Source organism: Spodoptera frugiperda, chromosome 17 (assembly GCF_023101765.2).
Source record: "Spodoptera frugiperda isolate SF20-4 chromosome 17, AGI-APGP_CSIRO_Sfru_2.0, whole genome shotgun sequence".
NCBI lineage: Eukaryota > Metazoa > Arthropoda > Insecta > Lepidoptera > Noctuidae > Spodoptera > Spodoptera frugiperda.
Genome location: NC_064228.1, coordinates 362,270 through 377,236, shown reverse-complemented (window position 1 = coordinate 377,236; position 14,967 = coordinate 362,270). Strand labels below are relative to the sequence as shown.

The window sequence follows — 14,967 nt, the reverse complement described above, 5'->3', positions numbered from 1 at the left end:
GACTGTTTGTACGTACGTATAGAAGCCTGACAAATGTTTACATAGAATACGATTGTATCTGATTCGATTCCAGTTTGTTATTGGATTTAAAGGTAGATATTAATCCCGTCACGAATGTTCAGATTACCTGAATCCAATACCAGTTTCATTGGTGGTGTCGGATCTCTTTGGGTTTTGTTTTCGTTGGGGGTGAATGGTGGTAGTGGTAGTGGGTCTTTTTTTGGGTTAATTGAGAAGTCTTATAAATAATTTTTTGGGAGTTCTCTGATAAACCTTATACGTTTTATCCTATCTCCAAATCGTCTGCCAAGCAAGACCTATAATACTAACAGTGATGATGACCACTTAGGGTGAATACATACTTATTACCTAGTGGGTTATTGGGGCTCCAGCTCGAAAAGCAAGAGTAGGAAACAGGGTGGGCTTTAGTCAGTAAGAGTCTGACAATCCCTCTCCTGGGAGAAGCCGTTGAATGATTTATTTATAAAGGGTGATAACATATCTTTAGTTTTTTTTAAACTAGGTGTTGTAGCACGCTACAACAACTGATAAGATTGGTCGGTTTCAAACGCCGCAAACAGGTGATGGTAAGAAACGAATTTTATTTACAAACAAAATTAAGGCATTCAATGTTTAATTTATTTAATAATAGTTGTAATCAACTACTTAAGGCTGATATTGCATGAATAACACTAAAACAAAAACGAATAAAATTATAAAAACAAAAACAAATCGTAGTGTTTTTCAAGACCGTTCCGTTTACAAACCTATATAATGCGTTCATAAAATAGTAATAGTAGGGACAATACCGAACCGTACCGGCCGTTCCGAACCGGCAACTTGATTCCTTATGTAAGCGCCCTATGTTTCTCAAACGGCAGGAATATATGATAGCTCCAAGATTACTTTGTATTAACTAGTTCCGAGATTATACCAGGAATTGAAATGCTGATAGGGATTTAGATTGTGGATGTGTAGTGTATCGGTTTATTTGGGGATGTAGTGATAAGTTTAATGTTTGGTACGGGGGCTGATTTTATGATTTTAGGATGTTTAGTGTTTGTTGAAACGGTGCTATTGTATAGTCTTAAATAATTTTGTCACTTTATAATCATACAATAACGAACGAATAATTTGTATGATTATAAAGTGACTCTTTAATCTACTAAGAGGTGAGCGGTCCGGAGCTACGGACTACCTAGTGGGTTTACCAGGACCTTGGTTCGAAAACCAGGGGTGATTTTCACTCACTAAGAATTTGACACTCCCTCTGTTTCATCGAAGGCGGAAGAACACATTGGATGATTTTACCACCTCAAAAAATGGGGGTGAGCAGAGATGCTGGTACATAATGTAATTATACATTTTACCAGCACCAATTTTACTTTGCCAGACCAGGGAATCCAATTCAACACTCCTTTACTTAGAGGTTGCATCTACTCATATGACTACTTGAGTTTTTGAACCAAAGAGATATATTAGAATCCAGTCATTTGGCGTCACATTGTCTCTGCCTACCCCGATAGAATACAACACTACCCTGATAAACGTATATCGTATACGGAGTTGATCGCTTACCATCAGGTGACACGTCTGCTCTTTAGCCCACAATTCCATAAAAAACTGTATGTATTTTAATATTGATTACAGCATTCGACTAATGAGTAAATCAGCTGTTTGGTATTAAAGCCTTAAGGTTGAATCTTGTAGCATTAATGAGCTCTCCCAAAGGCCGGTGATAGGCAACGCGTTTGTTTACAAGATTGGATTACATTAGGCACTAATTAGGATCCCTACAGACTACGAGTCTCATTTGTAGGAATTATTTTCATTAGGCTTTTGCTATACCATTACAGATTCAGTCCTAAAAGTGACTGAGAATTTTTGAAAAAACGAAAGTACCCGGTATTGTTTGTTAGACCTGAGAATCGAACTCAATACGGGTTACCAACATATGTCATTTCTCATTTTAAATAGGTAGGTATATTTTAATTAAGTGACACAATTCACAGCTTTACTTACTGAGACATTGATCGAAAATTCTAAAAGTTTCGAGCCCAGTAGATACTTTGCCCAACCTGAGAAATTTGCGTTTACGTAGACGCGACTACTTGGCAAAAAAGGCTGTAGGTTACTACTAACCAGTAGATTAGGATAAAAATATAGGTATATTTCATTAAATAACAAATAAACTAAATAAATCCACAATCAAAAGAATCACAAGCCACCTGAAAATTGCACTTAAAACAAAATTTTCAGTAACAACAAAACTATTTCTATTTTAATCCCTGAAACATCATCAATACGGTTTCCACGTAAATCCTGAATTGGCTGAAACAAACGATGTTAAGACAATGGAGGCTATATTTGTCACGTCACCTCAGTAGCTGTGACGTCACGCTTCACGAATATTCGCGCGACGGTAATTAACGTTCATGAAGATACAGGGTAATTAACTAGATAGGCTCTTTCGGATTATCCTGAATATATATTTTCCAGAAGGTTCACTGTGTCTCGGAAGTTGAGTGTTTGGAAGCACGAGGATTGGTGTTCGATACCCAGGTTGAACAAAATTTTATTGATCTTCTTTCGATTTTTCGTTAATGCAAAGTTTTGAATTATGTCCGGTTCATAATAACTTCAAAAACAAGGACTGGGTACCTTCTTCTTTTTTTGAAGTTGGCAAAAAAGAAGGAGACTCAATTTGACCTGTATGTATGTTTGTCCGCAATCATCTCGCGGTTAGCTGAACCGATTTCGATGCGGATGAGAAGAGTGATTGTACAGGAGCAGGTTTTAGTATATGAAACGACTAGATTACTAACTGACTCCAGATAACTACAGAAAAGAAAAAATTAAGAAGGATTGTACCAACTTTGTAAACTTCTGCCAAGCCCTTCGAGGATCAAAAGACATAAAGCTAAGATTCTCCACAGAACCTATTTTTAGAAATCTTAATACTGAAATACTTAAAATAAATGAATCGTATCATGTACAAAGACATATTTAATTAGATTCCCACACTCATCTCACACATAAATCTAACGTGTTCAACCGAAATACCTTTATCTCCGATTCTCTTGAGAAGTATCACGTAAACTTTATGCATACACGTTTTAATTTGTTCTCTTAATGTTACATGTCTAGCCTTCGCATTACCAGTTTAAATAAACTTATGAGGATAAGACTAGTATTATAAATGTGACAGTGTGTTTGTCTATCTCTTTTTTTATTGGGTCAAGCGTGCCACAACCTCCCAAAACCGCTGCAACTCCTGTAAGCCAGGATCTACAGTAGATACTAGCATGAAAACACCGGAACACTGAAGTCCGGCGCGTCCCAGAGTGGGAAAATCATCCAATAATTTCTCCCGTTTTGGGTGAGGCAAGAGTCAGACTCTTACTGACTAAAAACCACCCCGTTCCTACTCCTGCTTTTCGAACCGGAGCCCCGGTAACCCGCTAAATAATCCACAGCTCCAAGTCGACATCAGCCTTACTGGACCACATCTGTGGTGGTCTAATGGCTCTTTGAGACGCGGAATAGCAATAGGCACACCCCACCCACTTCTTATTTTTTTCCATCTAGAAGTCAAAGTAGGGAGTCCTATGTTTACCAGTGGACTTTTGGGTGATATGAGGATGTATAATCTCTGTCTTCGGAGAATATAAGGTATTATATAATTTTAATTAACGCCTTAATCAGATCCCTAAAGAACAAACAGTTTATGAAATAAAAACTTATTGTTACAAAACTGTCACGCATTATGAGCGGTGCGATCTCCCTCATTTGTCCCATTCATCATTGTACTTTTAGTGCCACTGTGAATCGAGCACAGAAGTACCAGTGCTAATTATACTGAGTAATAATAAAACTTGAATTGAACATTTTACTTCTTACTAATATTATAAATGCGAATATTTGTAAGTTTGTGTGTTTACTTATGTGTTTGTGCGTATGTTTGTTACTCAATCACGTCAAAATGGCTTAAGGGATCGGGATGAAATTTAAAAGAGGGGTAGACTATGTTTTTTTTTATCCCACAGGACCGCGAGCAAAGTTGCTGGTAGAAGCTAGTTGTTAGATATTGACTTTTCTTTAAGATAAACACTTTTGTAATTTAATGAAAGAGTTTATGTCTATTTCATATTAATTTATTGATTGGTTTTAATCATCTTCATGTTTAGTAAAAAATCACACACTTAAGCATATTCTTGTTTGTAAGATGATCACCCATTCGAAAATAATATTTATCTGTGATGACGTCTTAGTTAAGAAGCTTATTGCTACATAACTGAACCCAGGTACTAATATTCAAACAAAAATCCACATTGAAAACATTTTATCCTGAAAACGGGGCTCAAAATCTCTATTTCCCGGTAATTTACCGCGAGAAATATGTTTACTTCGTTATCAAATAATCGAGAATTTGGTCGCCGCAATAAAATGGTACTTCTGCCCTTAATGATATTATACAAAGTCTTACTTTATTACATGCTACGTATGTTCTCTGCTCCGGCTGTTATTAATAGCCCTATGGGAGGGTTATATTACAGGGTAGGCAGGATTCCAGGCACCTGTTGATACCAGATACAATCTTTGGCGTAAAAATGAAAGAAAGGGAGATTTTAGGCTTTACGCTGGATGGTTTTTGTGTTTATTACGCTGCCTAGACGGAGAGACAGACAGATAGTGTCCTATTGTCCTTTATTAGTCACATAAAAATAGATTTATGATATATTATATTGTCATATTTCTATATTAACCACTATTCATTGATCCAATATTCTTAGACAAACAATTCGATTAATTATTTTCGATAAACAAATGTGGTAAACAGGATTCAAGCTTCCCATAGCACCTGATTAAATATTAGCAAGCATTTGAGAAAATTCACTACAAAAATCTTTTTTTATTTTTATTTGATGGGTCGCCTGGTGGTAAGTGATGATGCAGCCTACGATAGAGCACGTCTGCCCATAAGCAACCTATTCACTCAGGCTTTGAAGACACCCAGGTTATACCCATCAGGAAACACAGACTCCAGCAAAGAATTCCACGCCCCAGCAGTTCGCATAAGGAAGCTTGAAGCTTATTTCATATTTTCAAAGTAATATCTTTCATTACATCCCTATTTCTTAGATTTCTTTTACAAATATATTGAAATAGAATCTTAGAGCTAATTAACAAGCAATTTTTAAATTAAAACTTCATTTTATAGCTTTTTGCAAAGATTTCCTTAATGTATATCTTGTATACTATGTTTTGGTAGAAAATCATTTTGATTAAATATATATTTGTTAGAAGCAACGTATCCTAGTATCCGAGTTATCTGGAGAGCGGTATCAGTTTCTATTATAATTAAATAAGATGTTGTGTGGTGTGTGGTACGGGAGATAGCGGTTTTTGATTAAGGAGACTTTGTTATAATAGATGAGTACTTTATACTTGGATATAGCTTATGATTGCTTGGTATGAAGCCTATTTATGTTTTAATAGAGCTGATAATATTATGTTAGTGTTAAAGGATAAGTCCCTAAATCAAAAGATTAAGGACTTGTTTCACAATTTCTGGATAGCCGCTATGTATCAGATAATTTTGTATTAAGAACGTAAATTGTATGCACTATCTGTCACATAAGTTTATCGGGCACTTATATGAAGGTGGTGAAACAGACGCTTAGTCTAATCTTATATCTTAGAATAGGAATATTGTCAATTTCAGTATTGTGGATAGTTGTAATTTATTGACAAACACTGGTATTGAATCCAGACACCGCATTTTCTTTGACAATTCCAAATATCCACTTTGCCCTGCCAAGGAAACAAACAAAATCACGTGAGCCAAGCCGTTTTGTCTTTAGAGTGACTTTACACTTCCATAGTTAGACTAGTATTCATAGTACATACTGCTTTTATAGTATATTCCGCTAAGAAAACTTAAAGTTTAACATTAACCGCACGCCAAGAATCCCGGCCAAGGTTTTAGTTAGAACTTATTAACCGCGTACATTTTTAACCAGTTTTAACCATCGTTTAAACCGCTCAAAGCAAAACTTTAAACTCTCTGTAAAAGGTATTTGAAAACATTTCAAAATATTAATGTTGTTTTAGCAAAAAGCTTTTTCAACTTTTTCATTTTTTTAAAGTCAATATAATTACCCAGTTTTCGGTTGAAACGTTACGCTTTTAAAATATTGGTTATTGTTTTAAAATTGTATGTTTTTTTTGTTATGTAAGTAATGGTCTATGTATTTTTTTTTTTAATATGTTACTAATATTTGACCAAATGGAGTAACTTAATTGAGTGGTGTCAGCTTTTATACAATTAGTTTATTTAACGAAAAAATAGAATTAAAATAATTGCGAGCAACATGAAACTGGTTTTTATAAAAAATGTTACAGAATTTACCATTTTATACATAAACATAATAAAATATACACTACTATCGTCACGTATTTTATCCCCGAAGCGGGTAAGCATAGGTGCACACTATAGCACGTAATGCCACTGTACAATGTATAACCATTTTCCACATTTTATGTTATAAGTCCCGTACAACAAGACACCTATTGCTATATCCGGTTTATATATATATATATCTTATTTTCAGACTCCGTGTTACTACTGAGAATTTTTGACAAACCGAAAAAAGACCAATAATGCTTTGCCCGAACAGAGAATCGAATCCGATACCTCTTATAATATAATAAAGCAGTCATTTTGTAAAATTGTCATCGCTATAATTGAATGACTTGTACCACATATAGGGTAGCTAATTTATTAGTGACACTCCCTGTTAAATAGTGACTTATTTATTTGAAATGGGTGTGTCTCCATGTTGTGCTGGTAATTAAATGAACACTGAGATGACTGTGGGAGATGGGGTCCACGATATCTTCGCCCTTTCATACAGCCTATATTATGTGGCACAGGATTTAGAAACGTGTGTCTATGTATGTAAGATCGATTTTTGTTTAACTATAGTTGTATTGTTAAGCTACTTGTATTTTGAAGACATATTCAGATATCGTACAAAGTATGTATGCTTGCAAAATTCTTCATTGAATTTTCAATTTTATTGCAAAATGGTAAGGTTGAAAATCTATTGAATTCCACCGTACATTGTTACATTTAGTATTATATAAAACACAAAGAAAAGAACACATTACTCTTCCAGTCAGATACGTTTCTCTATTAAAACTATCGCGCAACTTTATCAAAAACACACACGCACACACATACATATTTCATGTAAACGAACGACTAGAAAGCGAATTACTAAAGGCGAGGAAAATCCCGAAAATTTCCCGAAACATTTTGCCGCGTTTCGAGGGTTGAAAATAATGTCGCTAAAGTAAACAGTTTTCATTTTTTTAACGAAAAAACTGCTAGATGGGGACCGTCACTCTTATCTGGAGATAAGCGTGACAGAGACCCGACGTGACAAAAAAAGTGACAAAAAAAGTGCCAAAAAATAGAGTCACGTCACAAAAATGAATCCGACATAATGTTTTTCGAGCAGAGTGTACTTAAATATTAATGTCACATTGCTTTTAGCTGACTGTACCGTGTCAAAACATTCTTTGTTCTTTTTTTAGAAAATAATTACATGGATCCTTGAGAAGGCTTTCTGCAAACCTATCTCAGAAACCGTAACTGCGTCATTACGGTTTCGTCATTACAATTAGCTCTTTGGTATCGGCATTGATAAAAATTGGGGCAACAAGCAAGAATGGGGTCAGATATTAGCAGCTTTTGTCTGCGTTTGTTCTATCGTATTATATCTCGCAGAATTTCCACTATTCATACCATTCATTCGTTTTGGATGAGAAAAAGTCAGTCATTCGCTGACCCACATAGCGTCGCTTAGCAAAAACAACGCTGATTACACATCAACGTTATGTTTTATTTCAGGAATTTAACAACGCGTTAATTCATAATTTCATTTTATTGTAGGCTGTATTAAAATATTTCACATTTTTTTTTATTCACATTTTAGTATCGAAAATTCTTAGTAATTAAACTTTTTTTAATCGTTGCCCCACACTTGGATTTTCTCCTATATTGTGAGTGCTTTTACAAACAAACAAGTTCATATGCACATGACACCAAACCCGAAACAACAATTTGTGGATCACACAAAGAGTTGCTCCGGGCGGGAATCGAACCCACCATGGCAACACGGTTAGACTGAAGTCGCAATCCGCACCCAGTTGATAGTAATTTAAATCCTTAACACATAAGACTTAAAAAATAAATGTCACAAAGTGGGCATAATACCTCTCACTGTTTATCCCTTGTGAAAATAAGTAAAAGTTATCATTTCTCTTAAAAAAACTTTTCAACCAAAATTAATTACAAAAACCACTAAAACTCCTCTTCACTTCAAAAAGCGGGTGAACCATACACGAGTATACGTTCCCTTTTGTTCCACTTCAGCCCGTATCCTCGGATTCCTTACAAGCAAACGATCAAGTTAGCTTGCATCCGTATGGATGTCCAAACTTAGTCCGCCGAAGTTGGACAAACATGCATTAATTGCTCCCCTACACGGCGGTTTAATTAAATGTTCGCCTCTCTACTGATTGTCGTGGTTTCTGTATTACTACACAATGCTAGGCGTCATGTTTTACTTGGAACTAGGCTGGGTTTCAATTTATGTTTAAGTATGTGTAATCTTTATTAGTTTTTCTCATATGTACAGGTGTATAAATCTGTAATACAATCATAATTTTTTTATTGGTTTCCACATGTAATACTTAGGTTTTAAACATAATTATGAATCAATGTGGACTCTCTTTGACAGCAAAATAAGTTTAGGACAGAGTACAATTTACTAGGTCCTTGATAGATTTGATTGACTAGATTTAAATTTATTCAAAAAATTATTATCAATCGGTACAGATAGCTACATTCCCTTGAGACGAGCCGTCTGGAAAAACATCTAGATTTTTGATTAAACATAAAATATTCAGAAAAAAAAAATGATCAATTCGCTTATAATTTATTGTAAACATTTGTTCGCATCCACCTGGAGCGATATTTCAGTAAATATCTGTAACTGAAAAGGTTCACAAAAACGGTTTCGCCGCTGGGAATTACAGCCGAGATGTTCCTCTACTCCATTTATTTGAACTAAGCAATTAAAGTCCAATAATAGAAACCCTTTTTACCCTATTGTGCTTAAAATATTCTTTGTTATATATTATATTGGACGCTGTTACGCTCCGGGGATTAACGTTTAATAACAGTGCTAGGGAAATTTACTAGAAAGGCAATTTGTGTCATGAGTCGCCCAGGCCGAAAGCCGAAAATTGTTTAACCTGCTAAGTTATTCATAGTGGTTGAATCTTTACACTAGTGCTGGCTCGTTTATTCTAAGTGGTTTGCTATCGGGTATTAATATTCAGGAAATTGATTCTCTATAGGTTTACCGTGTAACTGGGTGGTTTTCCGAAAAAAATCACAAAATGTTAACGGCGTCATTACCCTCAACCAAAAGTTAACAATTCTGCCGATTGAAACACAAAATTTGGTTTCAATAAATTAAGCTGTGACACTGCTCTCAACCAATCCAATCAAAATAAGGATGATAATAAGCTACCACGATGCTTAATAACGCAGGAGATTAATGATTTGTTAAATAAAAGTTAAAGTTTTTCGGAAAACCACCCAACTGAAGTATTATAAAATGAGACACGATTATATGATAGCAACTTAGTTGATCACATTTACAATACGATTGAAGTATCTTTCAGCCTACAAAGGTTTTATTTCGAACCCAAAGCTACAAACTACAAAAAGCCACGTCCATCAACGTCATTAAATCAATCAATAACATGTTATGATTACAGAAAACCTTTATTGAATAAAATCGAAACCATATTTCATAAAAGCCGAAAGCCGAAACCGCACGCTTGGCCCATCACTAGCAGGCACAGTTCATATCAGATGAAAAGGGTTGGCGTTGGCTTTAGCCCGTCACTACTCATTGCCCGGATATTTTCATCTTCATATTTTGGATTTAAACAGCTTTAGTATAACCGAAAGGGAATGTTATATTTCAGAACCTAACTCCTTTATCTTACGACACATAAATGATTCTTCATTTCACCATAAAAACCAATACAGTTAAAACAGTTATTTCACTATAAAAGTAATTAATTTCTCAACAACAAAACGAGCGCTGTCATCAATTTGTGTTGGACACCGTAAACTGCTGTATAAAACAATGGCATTTAACATTGAACAACACTTTTGTAAAAAACAAACAAACAGAGAATAGTCCAGTGTTATCACAAAGCCCATTATTTTGGGTATAAACCTGTGAACTGTCATAAAAAACTCGACTAACTTTGTAATCCACACTTTTTAACCTGTCGGTTACACTAACGCGGTCCCATGGGTCTATTTGACCCTTAAATTGTGGGGTTAGTAAAATACTTGTTACAACTCGGTTTTACGCGGTTTCAAATGTTGTTTCTGTATATTTGGGCGTGTTGGATAGAATTTTAGTATTAGCACTTACCGTCGTACTCAGAAACATTTAGTGATTACTTTACCCAGTCCCTAGCAATTGTTTTTGGAACAAAATCGTTACTAAAGAATAGTTTAAGTTCAATGTCTCTGAGTGTGGCAGTTAGTGCTTTAACTCTGGTTAACTACCTCCAACACTTTTTTTTTTATTATTAAAGCCTACTCTTAAGTGCAACAAACACTTTTCTGATAACCGCATCAAAATCAGTTTTACCAATCGCGAGATATTCGCGGACATTCATACATACAGATCAGACTCTAGGTCCTCTTTCTTCTGTTTTTTGAACTCTTTAAAAAAATAGTCACTAACTCTCACCACCAACCACAAAAACCTCAGTTACTCGCAGCCATTCAAAACAGTTAAAAACTGCAACCAACCACTAGAGGAAAAACGGAATTCCTCCCGCTGTGGTAAATGAAAAATTTAACCGCTCACATTCGCAATAATAAGTCTCACATATTTGGTCTAAACGCGTTATAGAAACCGAGATAACTGTTACAATGAAATAGAAGAATCTTTGAGGGAAGAAAATCATCCAATGACTTCTCCCGCCTTGAGCAAGGCGAGAGGGAAGTGTCAGACTCTTACTGACTAAAATCCCTACCGCGATAACTATTACAGTAATTTCCCATAAAACTTTAGAACCTATTTTTTGAAAGGAGAAAATCATCCAATGACTTCTCCCGCCATGAGCGAGGCGAGAGGGAGTGTCAGACTCTTACTGACTAAAAACCACCCCGTTCCTACTCCTGCTTTTGAGCCGGAGCCCCGGCAACCCGCTAGGTAGTCCGCAGCAAACTCTAGAAGCTTAGGAAGCATAGTTATTAACCGGTATCACTAGTATAAGAGCTATTGACCTCTTGAAAATTTCATCTAAAATTAGTAATTTCTAGAATGTTAGATTCAGGACTGTTGACCACCAGAGCACACGCCCTGATGGTCAACAGTCCTGCAAATCATCTTTAAATCCTGTTTATGATGGTCTTACTTTGTATGATCTTTCCTCGTCTCCAAGGGTCAGTTTATACTGGATTTCTACACCCTATATGTCATCAGGGTGTTTCATTAAGCAGCAAGGCTGATGATTACCAGGTCAAGTTACATATTATCATCATCTTAAGAACTACTCCTATAGCAGAAACTTTATTCGGCGGGTAGCTCCTAGACTATATGAGTGCACGCTCTTTAAGCATCCAAGTGGGCGTATAAATGGACGACTTGGAACTAGGGTTTTATGATTTTGAGCATACATTGTTATATGGGCAGTGAGCACTAGGCTCTTTATTCTAGAAGCCGGTCTTTAAATATTTTCTATGGTTCGACATTGTGACCAAATCGTTCAGACTGTATTTTTCAAATTATCGTGGTAGAGGTCATTATAATGGCACCTTTGCATAATTTGAAATTATAGCATGATAACATTATACGATAATTTTGTAAAATTTATGGACAAACTGAATGGGTAATTAAAATTGTATGGTATTATACTCATACAAATATCCTTACATACCTATCTATATTTATTTGTTGAGACACAGGTCTTACAAAAAAAAACACTATTTCATCTGCTGCCATCAACTTATTTAAGGTGTTCACGCGTCAGTGATATCCTGTTACTTATGCCCTAGAATATAATGTGTGATTGTATTGCTTACTTATGACTCAACGGGGCTGGCATGTTCTAAGAATAAAAGCCCCTAAAATAAAAGATTATAAAAAATTAAGTATCATACTATACAATACAATAAACAGAAGCAAAATGTAACAATTAAAAAACAAAAAAAAAACGACAATCCGATATTTACGCCAGTCTCAATCTGAAGCAAAAATTTCAATCAACCGATCTAATTACCGTATCATAATTAAATGAATCACTTCCTAACAAAAATCTATTAAACACTTTATTTCGTAAACTGTTGCATGCCAACTACTTCCATGGTAGTTAAGGATGGTGCTGCTAATCGATTACGAGATTTCGATTGTTCCGTATCGAATGGGACCGATATCGATTAATAATCGTTTTAAATGTAACAGTTAGCACGTGTCTTAATGTTTAGTAATATTCGAGAATCGAGTTAATGGTTTCCATGGGGGCTCTTGTAAATTGATGGCTACTTGGAATTTTGTAAAGCGATGAATGATGAAATAGATGAAATATCTATGTAGCGTGATCACAGTTCGCAGTAGCCGTGGTGGCCTGGACGTTTACCATGCCCACTTCTCATGCACGAGGGTTTGAAACCTACCGACAGCAAGTACCAATGTGACATTTTCCGAGTTATATGTACTTTTTAAGATTATTTAGATACCACTGACATACGGTGAAGGAACACATCGTGAAGAAACATGGACTTATAATTTCTAATTAAGTTTGAAATCGCCAACCCGTAATGAGGAAGCATGGTGATTAATACTGAAACCTTTGGTCAGCAATGAGCACTTATAGGCTGATGCTGTGTGATGTGTGATCCCAGTTAAAATTAGTCTATTTTTTATGCACAATAGTGTGTCCAGTGACGAAGAAAAAGTGTAACAATTTTTCTATTCTATCGAACAACGTCATCAGAAAAACAAAATCCAAACAGCATTTCGTCGCAAGACCCGAACCGCGCTCTCAGCCCGAACTTAGAAAACGTAAACCAAATATTTATTGTACGACAAAAATCTTACCATTTCTGATTGACTTGGCACAAAGGCTGTTTACTTGAGCTTTGATTTTCTTTGTTATTGCTCCGGTGGAGGAGAAATACGAGGAGTTACCCCCAGTGGGGGACTCTGGAAGGGTTGTTTTAACCTCGTCAGTTAGTGTGCATTAAGGTAACACTCGCGTTTGTCATGGGCTTGTTGAGAAAAGAAGTGTAGTTTTGATATAAGGAAGGAACGGTTAAAAGTCAGCTGATAGATAGGATATTTTTTCTATAACATTTGCTGTTTTTCTTTTGTAAAAACTGACTATACATCGTATCGAAAATGTGCGCAGTAAATATGTAGAGGGTTTTTGTCTCAAATATTACAGCAGAAAAATTACAAAAGACAGCAATCTCCACTGTTTCATCTAATAGATAAAAAATAATTTTAACACCGAACAAAAGCGACGACAATATACAAAAATGTAAAAGACAGAAAAGGACAGAAATAGAGTAGGTTTCAAATTGTCACCATTGCAATATTCGAGATTAAAAGTAACGCTTCGCTTGGCAACAGAATTCCGTTGGACAGTCGCGGACAGAAGTGCTCTCTTTCGCAACGGGGGTTTTTTTATCCTGTCTTTCTCTATTTTTCGACTTTTTTATTATTTTTCCGCGTAGGTAATTGGATTTTTTCGGGATGTACCGTTTGTGACGGCTCGTTGGGCTATTTTATTGTTACCCCTTACCTGAATGACCATACGGACGGCACGCGTTGCCAAATTATAGGGCGTCCTGTTAGTTTTATTGTCTAACGTTGTTGTAGCTTTTGGAAATTTTGTACCTATTAGTGTAGTGATATGACGGGACATAGAATAATAGAGTGTAACACAGATTTTTGTGTCAAACTGTAAAACGAATAAAGTCTTGTTCGTAATCCCTACTCCACGTTCATTGTCACATAGCTCAAAAATAATTGTATAACAATGAAATAATATAATAAAGTTTGAAACTATGTAAAACTTTTGACTTGGAGTGTAGCCAGAAACCAGGTTCGCTCAGAAACGAAATTAATTGGATCTTTTGTACCTACATTAATTAAACATAGCCATTTCATCAATTAATTAATACTTTTTTTGTGTGAGACGAAAAATCCTTCACGTAATGTAGGTACTCGAGCCTCGAGCTGAGATTTTAATTTACGGTGTTTATCGTCAGCATTTTTGAGACGAGAGAACCATACCTATTTATAGGTGGACGTTAAGAGTCGTGGTAGGTATACTGTGGAAGTCACTCTATTCAAAATATAAAATCGAAATCCAGACAAATCTGATAATGATTCAATGCAAACCCGAGGTGAGTCAAATGTCAAACTCCTGCTGACTAAAAAACCATCTTATCCAACTCCTGCTTTTCGAGCCGAGCTCCGGTTCGGCATCAGCCCTACTGGGTTCTATCTGTGGTGATCTGATGGCTCTCTGAGTACGCACGGGTCTTACAATTGAACCAGCATATTGATTTCGATGCCTAGTTTCCTCACGTGTAGAAAAAACCACTGTCACAAGTATGTAGTCCAAACTTAAACTAGAATAAGTATGATACAGTTTGTCTCATAGTTATGTTATTACTCGACAAGTTACTTGTTCTAAATATTATATCTATACAGAACATTGTCAAACTATTTCACCCGGAAATTTGTAATTAGTTAACCCGACATCAATGTCTTTTGTTGCGCGTTCCAGCAAGTCGGGTAACGTGTGATTGAGGTTACATTTGCTGTGACGTCATTCAATATTAAT

The 14,967-nt window shown here is 35.7% G+C and overlaps 1 protein-coding gene across 3 annotated transcripts in view; it reads right to left on the bottom strand.

Moving 5' to 3' along the window:
- LOC118276606 (nephrin) overlaps positions 1 to 14,967 on the bottom strand; it is a 284,280-nt gene that overhangs the window by 184,846 nt on the left and 84,467 nt on the right. The gene's annotated exons all lie outside the window — the stretch shown is intronic.